The following is a 13,609-nucleotide window of genomic DNA, read 5'->3' as shown; positions in this document are numbered from 1 at the left end:
ACTCACTCTCTCCTCTCTCTCTCTCCAGCGTTTCAACAGTACTAGGGATTTAACTCAGGATTGCTCTACCACTGAGCTACATACAGCCTTTCTTATTATTTACTTTGAAACAGGGTTTAACCAAGTTCCAAGTTGGCCTTGAACTTGCAATCCTCCTGCCTCAACCTCCTGAGTTTTGGGGTTTATAGGCATGAGCCACCACACTCAGCAATATTTACTTTTAAAAACCTGGATGCTAATGTGTGAATTTGTTTCTCGATTCTCAATTTTGTTCCCTTAATTATTTATTTATTTATTTTTTGGAGCAGGTACACTAACATAGCTTTATAGAAAGTCTCAAATCCCAGTAGTGTAAATTGACAGAATAACTCTCCTGAGAGGAAGTTTTGTCTATTCTAGATCCTTCACTCTCCTCAGACCTTACTTTTCTTTCTATCACTGTCTCCATTAGCAAGTATTGCACAGACAGATCCAAATCAATGTCACATAGCCTAGTTCCAAACTGTTTTCAAATCTTGACTCTTCGGCTTACAAACTTCCAAAGAAATGGAAATTTAATAACTTTATCAAAAGTTTTCTTTTCCATAAAACCAGATACTAGTAGTATTTTCTGTCAGGGAATTGTGGGGGGAACTAAATGAGATGACACATATAAATAATTTTAGATACAATGTCTGAAAAATAATACATATATCAAATTAGACATAGCTGTTATTATTATGGTAGTGATTATCATCATGTTTCTCATCTCCTTATCATGGTCTTTTCTTGAAGAAGAGGGGAGTAATTACATTTCTTTTCTCTGAGCCCATAATCTTAGAAGACCTGTGGTGTTAGCTTCTACTCAGCTGCTCATCCTTTCCCACTTTTGGTACAAGTAAGGAGTGTCACTGGAATTATGATGGAGAGTGGAAGTAAAGGAAAATAATCAAAGACCTTTAGAGAGACATTCCTATTATAAGTCCTCTGCTTGAAGCCTCTTTTTGTCTTGGATTTTGTAGAGTTCAATGAGGTCTGGAGACACTGCCCAATGGGAACCGGCAGCCACCTTTAAAACCATGGTCGCCCTGAGCCTGCAGAAGAATGACTTCTCCCAATGCCTCTGAGTCCCACCCTTCCTCATTCCTTCTCTTGGGAATTCCGGGATTGGAGGCGGCACAGGTCTGCCTTGGCTTTCCCTTCTGCGTCCTGTACCTGACAGCTCTCGTGGGAAACTGTCGCGCTCCCTGCCCGCAGAGAGACGAGACGCAAACCTGGTTCTTATGAGCTCTTTATTTTGCGCGCTTACTTCCTCATAGTTCTTTCTTTGTTCTCCTCTTTGTTCTCCCCTTTGAGGAACTTACACTTCAATATCTATAGTACAGTAACCAATCAGCATTTTCACACGAGGGGGGAGCATTAACAGATACAGGCAGCAAAGGCAGGCATACAGTGGACCTGTACTGTCCATCAGGGAGCTTAGCCAATCCCTGGAACTTCCTCAAAATAATGTCAGTTGTTTGTGCAAAAGTTAACTGCTCTGGCTCACTGCCAGGCGCCATCTTAGCCTTGCCACACCTAGGGCCAGGGGTCCGGCCGAAACCCCGACAGTTCCCCCTTTTCTCTTTTAAAAAGAAAAGGAAAGCTCGGGACCGTGCCTGTCTTAGGCGGAGTGGTCAACCACCGTCCTTACCCGTCATCGGATAACTGCAGAGCATGCTACAGCTCCTGTCTTAGGTCGGTACGGTGGTCACCTCCTTCCTTACCCGTCTGGCTAGCGATCCAGCATCGTGAGCCGTACTTGTGGGGAACTGCCGGCCTCTAGGGCAGCCATGGCCTGATGGAAAATGATACGATCTCTAGCTTGATCTCGGCGCATGCGCATGATAAAGCGTGTGAGGAAGACAACAGCAACAACCATGAACATACAAAAGGCTCCCATACCTGCCCATTGTTTTACAAAACTGAAAGAAGAGGATAGCCAACTTAGCACTTCGGACATAGGGGCTACATTAACTCTAGTAGCATTGAGACTAACAATTTGAGATCTAAGAATAGCAGTAAGATTATCAAATGTATAAGACCAATTTGTTTGTAGCTGAGCAGACAAGATTCTAGACAAGTTTGCTGCATAGCTGAAGTTATGATAAGCTATGGGTGTAACACAAAGTCCTCTTAGGTGATAAATGCATCCTATGCTTAACAGTTCCTGCAAAATGTCCATTTGTTCTTGAAGTAAGTCCACTCGCTGGTTCACTAAAAGAATCCCTGCTTTTAAGTGTTGATCCACTGTCTGCTGAGTAGATAAGGCAGTAGCAGTCTGTTGAACCACCTTATTGATTGTGGCTGCAGATTGTACAGACGTAGTTAAGGCTACAGCTGCTGCGGCGGCTGCTGCTGCTGATGCAACTATGGTGGTAATGACTGCTGCGGTGATTCCAAAGTCTCTCTTGTTTCTAGAAAGCAATACTGGCAATTCATCATCTGTAACATAGACTGGGACTGGTAGGAAGGTAGGAACACACATTAAGTCTGCCAGCAGGAACCTAGAAGCATTTTAACATTGAGAGATAGCACAAATCTGAAGTACAATTGAGAGAAGCAGTTGCTTTGTTACATAGTTGAACTGTTCCTCCTAAGAGACTAAAAAGAGGTTGTAAGTTAGTTTATTCCGTGGAAACACACAAACTGAGCCGCAGCTCCAGTAAAGCACCGAGTTACCCTTATTACCCACAGTTAAAAAAAAAACCCAAACAAAGAGACAAAGAGAAAGTTTATCTTTAGGGGACCTGAAGGTCTCCTCTATTCCCCCTTTTTGTTTATAAAGAGCATTTTTGAGGGTGAGATGTGCATGTTTAACAATACCTTGTTTTTGTGGGTTATAAGGTACATCTGTGGTTAGAGTTATTTTAATTTTAGTGAGGAATTGGTTCGTACCAATTTTAGTTTTTAAAGAAAAATTTAGACTTTATAATGTAGTACAATCTTTAACAGTTGTTTAACCATAATTGTATAAACCCCTATTTTTAAGACAATTGTTTTAAAGAATAAAACTTAAGAGACACAAAGTTAAGAATGAATTGGTGTTTTTAAGAAAACTTTGTTATTTTACCATGTCATATTACCATATAGATTAAACTTTGGCTTATATCAGAACATTAGTATTTCACCTTAGGAAAAACCTTAAATAGCTTTAGCTGATTTACATACATACAACCAACTTAGTTACACACAGATTTGTTGAAACTTGTCCTTTGTTACACACAGACTTTTTTATCCAGAAACATTTTCTTTTACCTTTTACTAAATACATTTTCATATCCAGACCCTTTTATTTTTTTTTCCTATCTGTTGACCCCTTTTTGTTCACATTCTGAAACAACTCTTATGAAATTTTTGAATTTAGATAAATCACCCTATTTTAATAAGATTAAATATTTTGTTGTTTATAGTACTCTTAATTGAAACACAGTTGAAACTTTTGGGACCCTTTATATATAGAATTCCACTTGTTAGGACATAACTTCTAATAACCTTGTTTTTAGTTTAGTGATGACACAAAGCAAGTTTAAACCCTTTTTATTTACCAACCTATGAAAACACCAATAATGTTTAAGTATGATACCCCATGTAATTTAAGGAGTTAAAAGTATTTGATGTTATATAACAATTAGCATTTTAACTTTGTAAATTAACCAGACATCTCTACAAACACATTTGAGTAATCCCATACATGTTAACTCCAATTTATTTATTTTATAAAACCAAGATATCAGACAAGTGTCCTGAACAGGATCCGTTGCCTCTTTCCTGCTGAAGAAAAGTCCTAGAAGCAATTGATATTAGACATTGTTTAACATTAACATTTCATTAGTTTGACCACCTGGAGACTTGCAAGTTATTTTTAAAGACATTTTACTTTCATTAGTTTACCCAATTTGAATTGAACCTTTAAATCACGTGAATTAAAAGTATTTGGATTCATTTTTAAATTTTAATTTTAAGAGCATTCAGTTTTGACGCAGACAAAACATGACATTACACAGCACAACATAACACATAACACAAAATCAAAGGCCTTGTAACTTTATAGGTAAATGTTCATTGCAATGAAACAGCTGTTTAAAAACTTCAGTTGAATAAAAAATAGAACTGATCAAAAATAAAATCATTAACCTAGGTATGTAGGATCAAAATTATGAGCTCAAAAATACAGCATTAAAGAAAAAACAAAACAAAACAAGAATCCTGAAGAATAAGTTAGTTTTGTGTAGCGGCCCAGGAGTTTAAAACGGACACTTTTTTTTTCTTCTTTTCTTCTTATCTTTAGGTTACCCCCCTTTTCTCCTTGAGACGCTGTAGTTACATTCCAATGTGGCAGGGGGAGGGAGGATCACCCAGGACTTTTTAACCCTTTTTTACCTGGTTGAGAAATCAGGTTAGGTTTGAATGCAGAAAATTATGAAACAATTATCTCCCAATACTTGTGGGGACTATGGCTACTATTTTATGTTCCCACTGTGGAACATTCCATGACTTTTTAGCAACTCCCTAAGAGGCTGTTGCATTCTAGTTTTAGACAGTTCTGTTCCTATGATTAAATCTTACAGCACTAAGAGCTCCAAGCACACAAACAAGCCACACAACAAACACAAAAATAACACACCACACACACAGTTTGGTACCACTTCATAAATTGAAACTAACTAATTTTACCGGGCAACGAACCTGCCTTCTGTGAACTTTTACCGGGCTTTCAGCCTATTAATTTTTTCTCTGCTACCGGGCTTAAAGCCTATTAATTTTTCTCTGCTACCGGGCTTAAAGCCTATTAATATTTCTCTGCTACCGGGCTTAAAGCCTATTAATATTTCTCTGTTACCGGGCTTAAAGCCTATTAATATTTCTCTGTTACCGGGCTTAAAGCCTATTAATATTTCTCTGTTACCGGGCTTAAAGCCTATTAATATTTCTCTGTTACCGGGCTTAAAGCCTATTAATATTTCTCTGTTACCGGGCTTAAAGCCTATTAATATTTCTCTGTTACCGGGCTTAAAGCCTATTAATATTTCTCTGTTACCGGGCTTAAAGCCTATTAATATTTCTCTGTTACCGGGCTTAAAGCCTATTAATATTTCTCTGTTACCGGGCTTAAAGCCTATTAATATTTCTCTGTTACCGGGCTTTCTAGCCTTACTTACTTTATTACTTTATTGCTTTATTATTTTATTAATTTATTACTTACCACTTAACTTACCCTTGTCTGTGAAAAATTATTGTTCTTTGGATCCGGGGATTTCGGCACCATTTGTCGCGCTCCCTGCCCGCAGAGAGACGAGACGCAAACCTGGTTCTTATGAGCTCTTTATTTTGCGCGCTTACTTCCTCATAGTTCTTTCTTTGTTCTCCTCTTTGTTCTCCCCTTTGAGGAACTTACACGTCAATATCTATAGTACAGTAACCAATCAGCATTTTCGCACGAGGGGGGAGCATTAACAGATACAGGCAGCAAAGGCAGGCATACAGTGGACCTGTACTGTCCATCAGGGAGCTTAGCCAATCCCTGGAACTTCCTCAAAATAATGTCAGTTGTTTGTGCAAAAGTTAACTGCTCTGGCTCACTGCCAGGCGCCATCTTAGCCTTGCCACACCTAGGGCCAGGGGTCCGGCTGAAACCCCGACAGGAGGGGGCACAGGTCTGCCTTGGCTTTCCCTTCTGTGTCCTGTACCTGACAGCTCTCGTGGGAAACCTTATCATTCTGTTGTGATGTGGACTGATCCTGGACTCCACCAACCCATGTTCTACTTTCTGGTCATGCTGTCGGCGATCGACCTGAGCCTCTCTACCACTACTATCCCCAGGATGCTGGGCATCTTGTGGTTCAACCTTCAGGAGCTGTGCTTTAGGTGCTGTGTGGCTCAAGTCTTTTTTGTCCACTTTTTCACAGTCATGGAGAGCATTGTACTTCTGGCCATGGGTTTCGATCGCTATGTGGCTATTTGTAACCCTCTCAGGTACACCACAATCCTCATCAACAGAATCATTGGGGTGATTGCTGCGGCCGGGGTTCTAAGAAGCTTGTGTATGATTGCACCCATCGTTTTTCTCCTCCTGAGGCTGCCTTACTGTGGGCGTAGAATCATCCCTCATACCTACTGTGAGCACATGGGAGTGGCACGTCTGGCTTGTGCCAGCATCAGTGCCAATGTCTATTATGGTCTAGGGAATATTTCTATCTTGTTCCTGGATGTGCTTCTTATCATTATCTCCTATGCTAAGATTTTACATGCTGTCTTCCACCTTCCTTCCCACGATGCCCGCCTGAAGGCTCTCAACACCTGCAGCTCCCATACCTGTGTCATTTTAGCCTTCTTTGGCCCAGCTCTTTTCTCCTTCCTCACGCACAGCTTTGGTCATAACATCCCCCAGTATATCCATATCCTCCTGGCTAATCTCTATGTAGTCATCTCCCTGTCCTCAACCCAGTCATTTATGGCATCAGAACCAAGCAGATCCGGGAGCGGGTCAAGAGTCTCTTTGCTAAAAAAGATTGGATGAGAGGTAGCTTGTTCATGTTATGGAACTTACATAATCCAAAAGATTGCAACTTATGATAAAAATTAATAAAGCATTCTTTTTATCAAATTCATCTTCAATTTTATACATATAATATATACATAAATACCTATGTAGGGAATATTGACCATTATTGGAGACATGTGTGCTTGTGTATGTGAGTACATAGTCTCTAAGGAGTCGTAACACAGGATATGCTGTACAAAAGTCAGTTTCAAGGAGGAGCACTCGTATTCATTGAGGGAAGAACTTACTGTTAAAACTATCTGGCTATAGATCTCTTTAAAGTAGTAACACAATTTCCTTCAGAGAGATATTCAGTTAGAGGCCATGTGGTCCGACAGGAGAACTGGGATTTGGGTAATGATAATGCACATGAAGAGGAGGAACAGGGTGTGAGATATGGGGGGGGAGTTGAGTCACACATTACAGAGAGAACAAGAATAAATATTTATTTATTTTGTGTATTGGCATTTAACTGGATGACTTTGAGTATCAAAATGTGTCAGAAAAAAATAAAAATACTCATGAACTTTAAAAGAAAAAATGTGAAAAAGTGGATGGGAACAGAAAACATATTTTAAAGAACCTTACAAAATTGGAATATAGGAAAGTTATACACAAAGTTATATACCAAGTTATATACAAAGTATATAAAATTGCCAAAGTAAATAAATAATAAATTCATGGATTTCATAAATGGCAGCAGAAAAGAGAATGTTGATTTACAATAAAACAATTTTAAAGGAGTGAATAATTTAAGTAGAATGTTACTCAAGCAAAGAAAAGTTCAAATGGGACATTAGAAGTTCCTATTCACAGTTTATTCACTGATGACTTCTCTGACATTCCTACTGATTTCTACTAATTTAACATAAGACAAATATTTTTAAAATGTTACTAATGAGGATCTTCCAATTTCAGTAAGAAGAGTTAATATTGAGGTAATCATTAAAAAAAACTAATGTCTGAAATATTTTATTATCATTAATTTAATTATACATTTATCTAGTTTCATATTTTTTATTCCTTAAAGTAATGAAGTGTCAGCTACCCACTTGATGTGGTCATTTTATGTGTGGCAAAAATCTGCCTGAACTTCTGATTCACGATTTTATTTCATGATCATTCATTTAAATTTATTTTAAAATATTTCAGGCATACAAAAATGTTTAGATAATAAGAACACTGACACCAATATGTACACCTTCCAGTTTAGCTATAAAATATTACAAATATGATGAAAACACCATGGGTACCCTTCCGCTATCATATTACTGTTCCTCTGTTCTTAGAGATAAGCTTGGTTCTGAATTTTTTTTTACTTCCAGTACTTTTATTTTTTCTTATTTTTTTTTATTTTTACAGACTGCATTTTGATTCATTGTACACAAATGGGGTACATCATTTCATTTCTATGCTTGTACACGATGTAGATTCATTCCATTCGTGTAATCACACATGTACATAGGGTAATAATGTCTGTCTCATTCCACCATCTTTCATACCCCCATCCCCTCCTCCCTCTCATTTGCTCTACATAATCTAATGTTCCTCCATTCTTCTCTCAGAATCCATAGCCAAAACAAGAAAACCGAAGGCATTTTCAGAAATATGACAAAAAGTTAATCAAATCTTTTTCCAAAGACATAAAAAAATTTAAGATATACTCTGGCAAAAGAAAAAAAGTAGAAACATATAGAAAGAGTGCCAAGTAGTATGAAAAGCATGACTTATGCACAAAGGAATGTAGCAAGTTGTCAAAATGATTATTGATAACTTGTTAATAATTACAAGATTTTTAGGATAGGATAATTAGTAAATTTTCACTTTCATTAATTATAAACTACCTTATTTCAGATTCGTGAATCTGCCAAGAAAATGCGTATTTAGATAAACTGGACAGATTAAAATGTTTTAAGGCATTGGGAGAGCTAATGAAGTAGCAAAGCTAAAATGTCAAATTTCAGAAACTAACAAAGTTAAGAAAGACCCTGCCTTTCCTCATCACGCACTCTGCATTTTCTAATTGAGAAGCTCTAAGAGAGATTGATGCTTATGAAAACTTTAGCAGTATCATGGAATCAGGTAGAATTCTGCACTGGCATTTAACCAGTAAGAGTTTGCCAAAAAACAGAGGAAACAAACCATTGAGGGAATACCAAGAAATGAAGGCAAATCAGAAAAGAACCACCAAAAACTATGTAGGCTGGTTTCCAGTTAGCTCGGTTCCTTATCTGAATGAGGCAATGAACTCGGAAATAATAATAATCAGTGCTCTTATGGTAATGGTCTACTAAGACTAAAGTAAAACCCTTTAGGGTGAGTGTTATAGTCTAGATATGATGTGTCCCCCAAAAGTTCAAGTGTGAGACAAGACAAGAAGATTGAGAGGTGAAATGATTGGATTATGACACTCTTAACCCAATCAGTGAATTCATCCCACTGCGGACTGAGTGGTAACTGAAGGCAGGTAGGGTGTGACTGGAGGAGGTGGGTAGTGGGGGCATGGCTTTCCGCTATTTAGTTTGTATATGGTAAGTGGAGTCTCTCTCTGCTTCCTAATTATCAAGTCCTGAGCCACTTTTCTCCACTGTGCTTTTCAGCCATGATGTTCTGCCTCATCTTGAGCCCCAAGGAATGGAGACAGATGTCTGTGGACTGAGGGCCCCAAATAAACCTTTCCTCTTCTAAAATTGTTCTTCTCAGGTGTCTTAGTCACAGCAGTGAAAAGGCTGACCAAAACAGTAGGTAACATTACCAATAGCCTCAAAGTATTCTGACAAGGAGTTTTGTCCCAAATGCTCAGCATTCAATCTTTTTTCAAAAATGAAAAGGATAATAATTACCAAACCAAAAATCAATTAGAAAGATAACATGAAAATATTCAAAGAAAATCAGACAGCGGGATTGTAAGGTAACTATTATCATTATATACAATAAATAAGTTGGTAAGATGAAAAGTTTCAGCCATGAACTGAAAAGTAATAAAGATCAGTTAGAAATTTTATATTTAAAAGCTACATTAATTTAAAATATGTATTCAATAGCTGAGGTAATAGTGTATCATACTCAGTTGCAGAGATAATAACCTGAGAGTTATCAAAATGGCATATCTACAATGAAACCTAAAGGAATAAATTGATGGAAAATATGAAAAACAACATAGAATTAGAATATAATTATTATGTGTAGATAAAATTGGGTCATAAAAAGTTAAAATATAGTTTAGAAGCAATACATTTTAAATGAAGATTACAAAACATATTAAAGAAATCAAGCAAAAAATCAAAAATTAAAAACAGAGACCCTGCATCTTATAGAAGCAAAAGTAGGTTCAAATCTTCAACTTGTTGGCTTAGGATCAGACTTCCTTAAAAGGACTCCCATAGCTCAAGAAATAAAAGCAAGAATCAATAACTGGGATAGATTCAAACTAAATAGTTTTTGCTCAGCAAAGGAAACTATCAGCAATGCGAAGGGAGAGCCTACAGTGTGGGCAAATATCTTTGTAATTCGTACTTCAGATAGAGCACTAATTTCCAGAATATATAAAGAACTCAAAAAACTCTACACCAAGAATTCAAATAACCCATTCCACAAATGGTCTAAGGATATGAACAGATACTTCACAGAAGAAGATCTACAAGCAATCAACAGATATATGAAAAAATGTTCAACATCTCTAGTAATAAGAGAAATGCAAATCAAAACTACCCTAATTTTCCATCTCACCCCAATTAGAATGGCAATTATCAAGAACACAGGCAACAATAGGTATTGGAGACGATGTGGGGAAAAAGGTACACTCATACATTGCTGGTGGGGCTGCAAATTAGTGAAGCCACTCTGGAAAGCAGTGTGGATATTCCTTGGAAAACTTGGAATGGAACTACCATTTGACCCAGCTATCCCACTCCTTGGCCTATACCCAAAGGACATAGAATCAGCATAGTACAGAGATATAGTCACATCAATGTTCATAGCCGCTCAATTCACAATAGCCAGACTGTGGAACCAACCTAGATGTCCTTCAATTGATGAATGCATAAAGAAACTGTGGTATATATATACAATGGAATATTACTCAGCTATAAAGAATAATGAAATTATGGCATTTGCAGGCAAATGGATGAAATTGAAGAATATCATGCTAAGTGAGATAAGACAATTTCAAAAAACCAAAGGACGAATGATCTCGCTGATAAGTGGATGATGACACATAATGGGGAGTGGGAGGGGGGCAAGAATGGAGGAAGGAGTGACTGTAGAGAGGGAAAAGAGGCGTAGGAGGGGTGGGGGGGAAGGAAAAAATAACAGAATGAATCAAACCTCATTACCCTATGTGAATGTATGTTTACGCAAATGGTATGTTGTTTCTCCATGTGCAAACAGAAACATGTATACCATTTGTTTGCAATACAAATAAATTTTAAAAAATAAAATTAAAAAACAACACCTTCTCCAAGAAATTCAAAGTAAAATCACGGGGAAACAGAAATAAAGAGAAAAACTTCAAAGCCATCACAGAAGGAGACATATCCTCATACGAGCAATAAGGAAACAAAAGCAAACATTTTTTTTGAAAACCTATGAAACCAAGAAGACAGTAAAAAAAATATTTTCAAAACTATAGTAGAAAAAATGAACTGCCAAACTAAATTTCTATGCCCAATGAATATATCTCCCTCAGAATATAGAAATCAAAGTTGGCAGTTTATTTTTCTACTGCATTTTTAAATAGCATTAGAAAACATCATATATTTTGAGTTAAATCCAACAAAAGATGTTTAAGACTTTTCTAATGAAAGAAAATAATTCTCAAATATAATTTTTAAAAACACAAATATATGAAAAGATAAATCAGGTAGATAATCTAGAACAACCAATACTCTTTAAATCCTCTTAAGTCATGTATTCAATACAATAAAAATATCTGTGAGTTTATTTGCCCACTTGTTTTTCTTTACAAACTGTAATATAGATTTAAAAGGTAAAAAAAAAAAAGACAATCATAAAGGATATATTAGGGTTTATATTGTTACAGTTCCTATTCCATTGTATAACTTCATTAATTACAGTTGTGAGATACTCATGCAAGAACAAACTGGTAGAACACCAGAGAACAGAAGCAGACACATAGACATCAAGGCATGATCCATGACAGCACCGCAGAGCATCAGAGAATGCACAGTGGTTTTATAGGTGGGCAGAACCAAATGCATAGCCAACTTAGATCCATGGGATAGTGTCCTGCCCCTGCATCACTGCCCTTTCAACATGATGTTGAACATTTTCCCATCAAATAATGAGCTTATGTTACTACTCCCTGAGTTTGCCCAGGCATATGACTTCTTTTGAAATTCATGAATGGGATGCGAGCAGGAGCTTAAAAGAAGTTCATGAATCAGAGTTTCTTGCTGTAGCACTTAAAACCCCGAGATCATCCTGAATGAGTCCTAGTTGACCTGTTGAAGAATAAAGGACAATGAGAAAGAGTCCTGCACTCAACTTTATAATCCCTGGGGGAATTAACATGAGACTGTCTTTCATCATCCAGCCAAACTATGACTTGACCCACAGCAAATCTGGAAGAGACAAAGTGAGAGAGCCCAGACTGAAATAATTTCTCATTCAACCCTTACAATCTTGAACCAAATGGGTGGTACATATTTTCTCATATGTGGAAGATTGAAGGAAAGAAAAGAGTTATCATGAAAACAGAAGGGAGCAGAAAGGGACCGTGGAGAGGGAGGAGAGAAGGGAATGAATGTACTAGAAAATGGAATTGATCAAATTATATTATGTGCACTAGGAACATGTCACCAGGAATCCCACTATGATGTATAATTATAATACACCAATAAAAATCACAACCAAAATAGCTTTAAAAAAGAAAAATATGTCTGGAAAAAAGAATTAATCATGTTAATTAACTAACTTTAAAGAAGTTTATTATGTCACTAAAGCTAAATGATGTAACCGATGCAAAATGCAAACACCATAAGGCAAGTTTGGTTTCCTGATCACATTAAATAATCCTCCCTGCTCCTACAGAATAAACCAATCAAGGAGATATGAAAGTTTCCTGGACAGCACACAAGTAAGATGGTGTTGACTTTATAATGAAAACAGTTAACATCATTGTCTAGACCACATTCAGCTGCCTACAAGAAGGTGTAGAGCAAGTTAAGAGTTCAATTAACCAGGACTCAATTTGTCAATATTTTTTAAAACTAAAGATGTGATACCCTACTGACTTATAATGTGATCCTAGGAATATAATATAATCTTTACTCATATATAGAAGCAGTCATAACAAACATAAAATTTTCATCATAGTTTAAAAATGAAACTAACAAGACATATTGGTAAAATATTCAACAAAGCAGCAGTGTGTCAGACTTTAAAATCTTCAAGGAACTAGGGGTATTGACTGTGTTATGTCATGAACATCAAAGTAGATTTGTGTTTTAGGGATGAAGAGTGGATTATTCCACAAGTAGTAATGAGAATAAATGAGGAAAAGGCTTCCTTTAGGCTTTTCAGTGTGAAGAATATTAGTGGGAAAACATCCAAACCCTAAAAAGATTTCAGAAAGAAGTAGTGCCCTCAGGGAATGCCTGGGTTTCTATCTCAAAATAAAATCAATAGAACATCAAAAAATGGTTTAAGGCAAAAATAATACTGGTGTTCAAGAAAATATGATTCCATAAGTCATAGTGAAATAATTTTTGGCATCGGACCAGGTTAGGGTATATACAATCATATGGTATTATGAACCTCAGAACTGGAATTTTCACATCCCCAAAATAATGTAATTCAATAATACCTCAGCACTTCTCACATTGAAGGTACTGTGCTAGGTAAATTGGGTTAAACATCACTGAAATGAAAGTCCATTAAGAGAATGGGAAAGATATAAAACACTAAATTCAATTAAAAATGTCCATGTTATGATAATGCTTAATGCTGATATGAAAATACAAGAGACACAGAGATCATATTCATTTGGTTGGTATGGAAGACTAACATGGGTTATTGAGGAACGGT

General features: G+C 36.7%; 1 pseudogene; it reads left to right on the top strand.

Moving 5' to 3' along the window:
- Positions 1-1,083: 1,083 nt before the first annotated feature.
- Positions 1,084-6,594, top strand: LOC124959525 (olfactory receptor 52E8-like; annotated as a pseudogene).
- Positions 6,595-13,609: the final 7,015 nt, after the last annotated feature.

This window comes from Sciurus carolinensis, chromosome 11 (genome assembly GCF_902686445.1).
Source record: "Sciurus carolinensis chromosome 11, mSciCar1.2, whole genome shotgun sequence".
NCBI lineage: Eukaryota > Metazoa > Chordata > Mammalia > Rodentia > Sciuridae > Sciurus > Sciurus carolinensis.
This window is presented reverse-complemented; position numbering and strand designations above follow the sequence as displayed.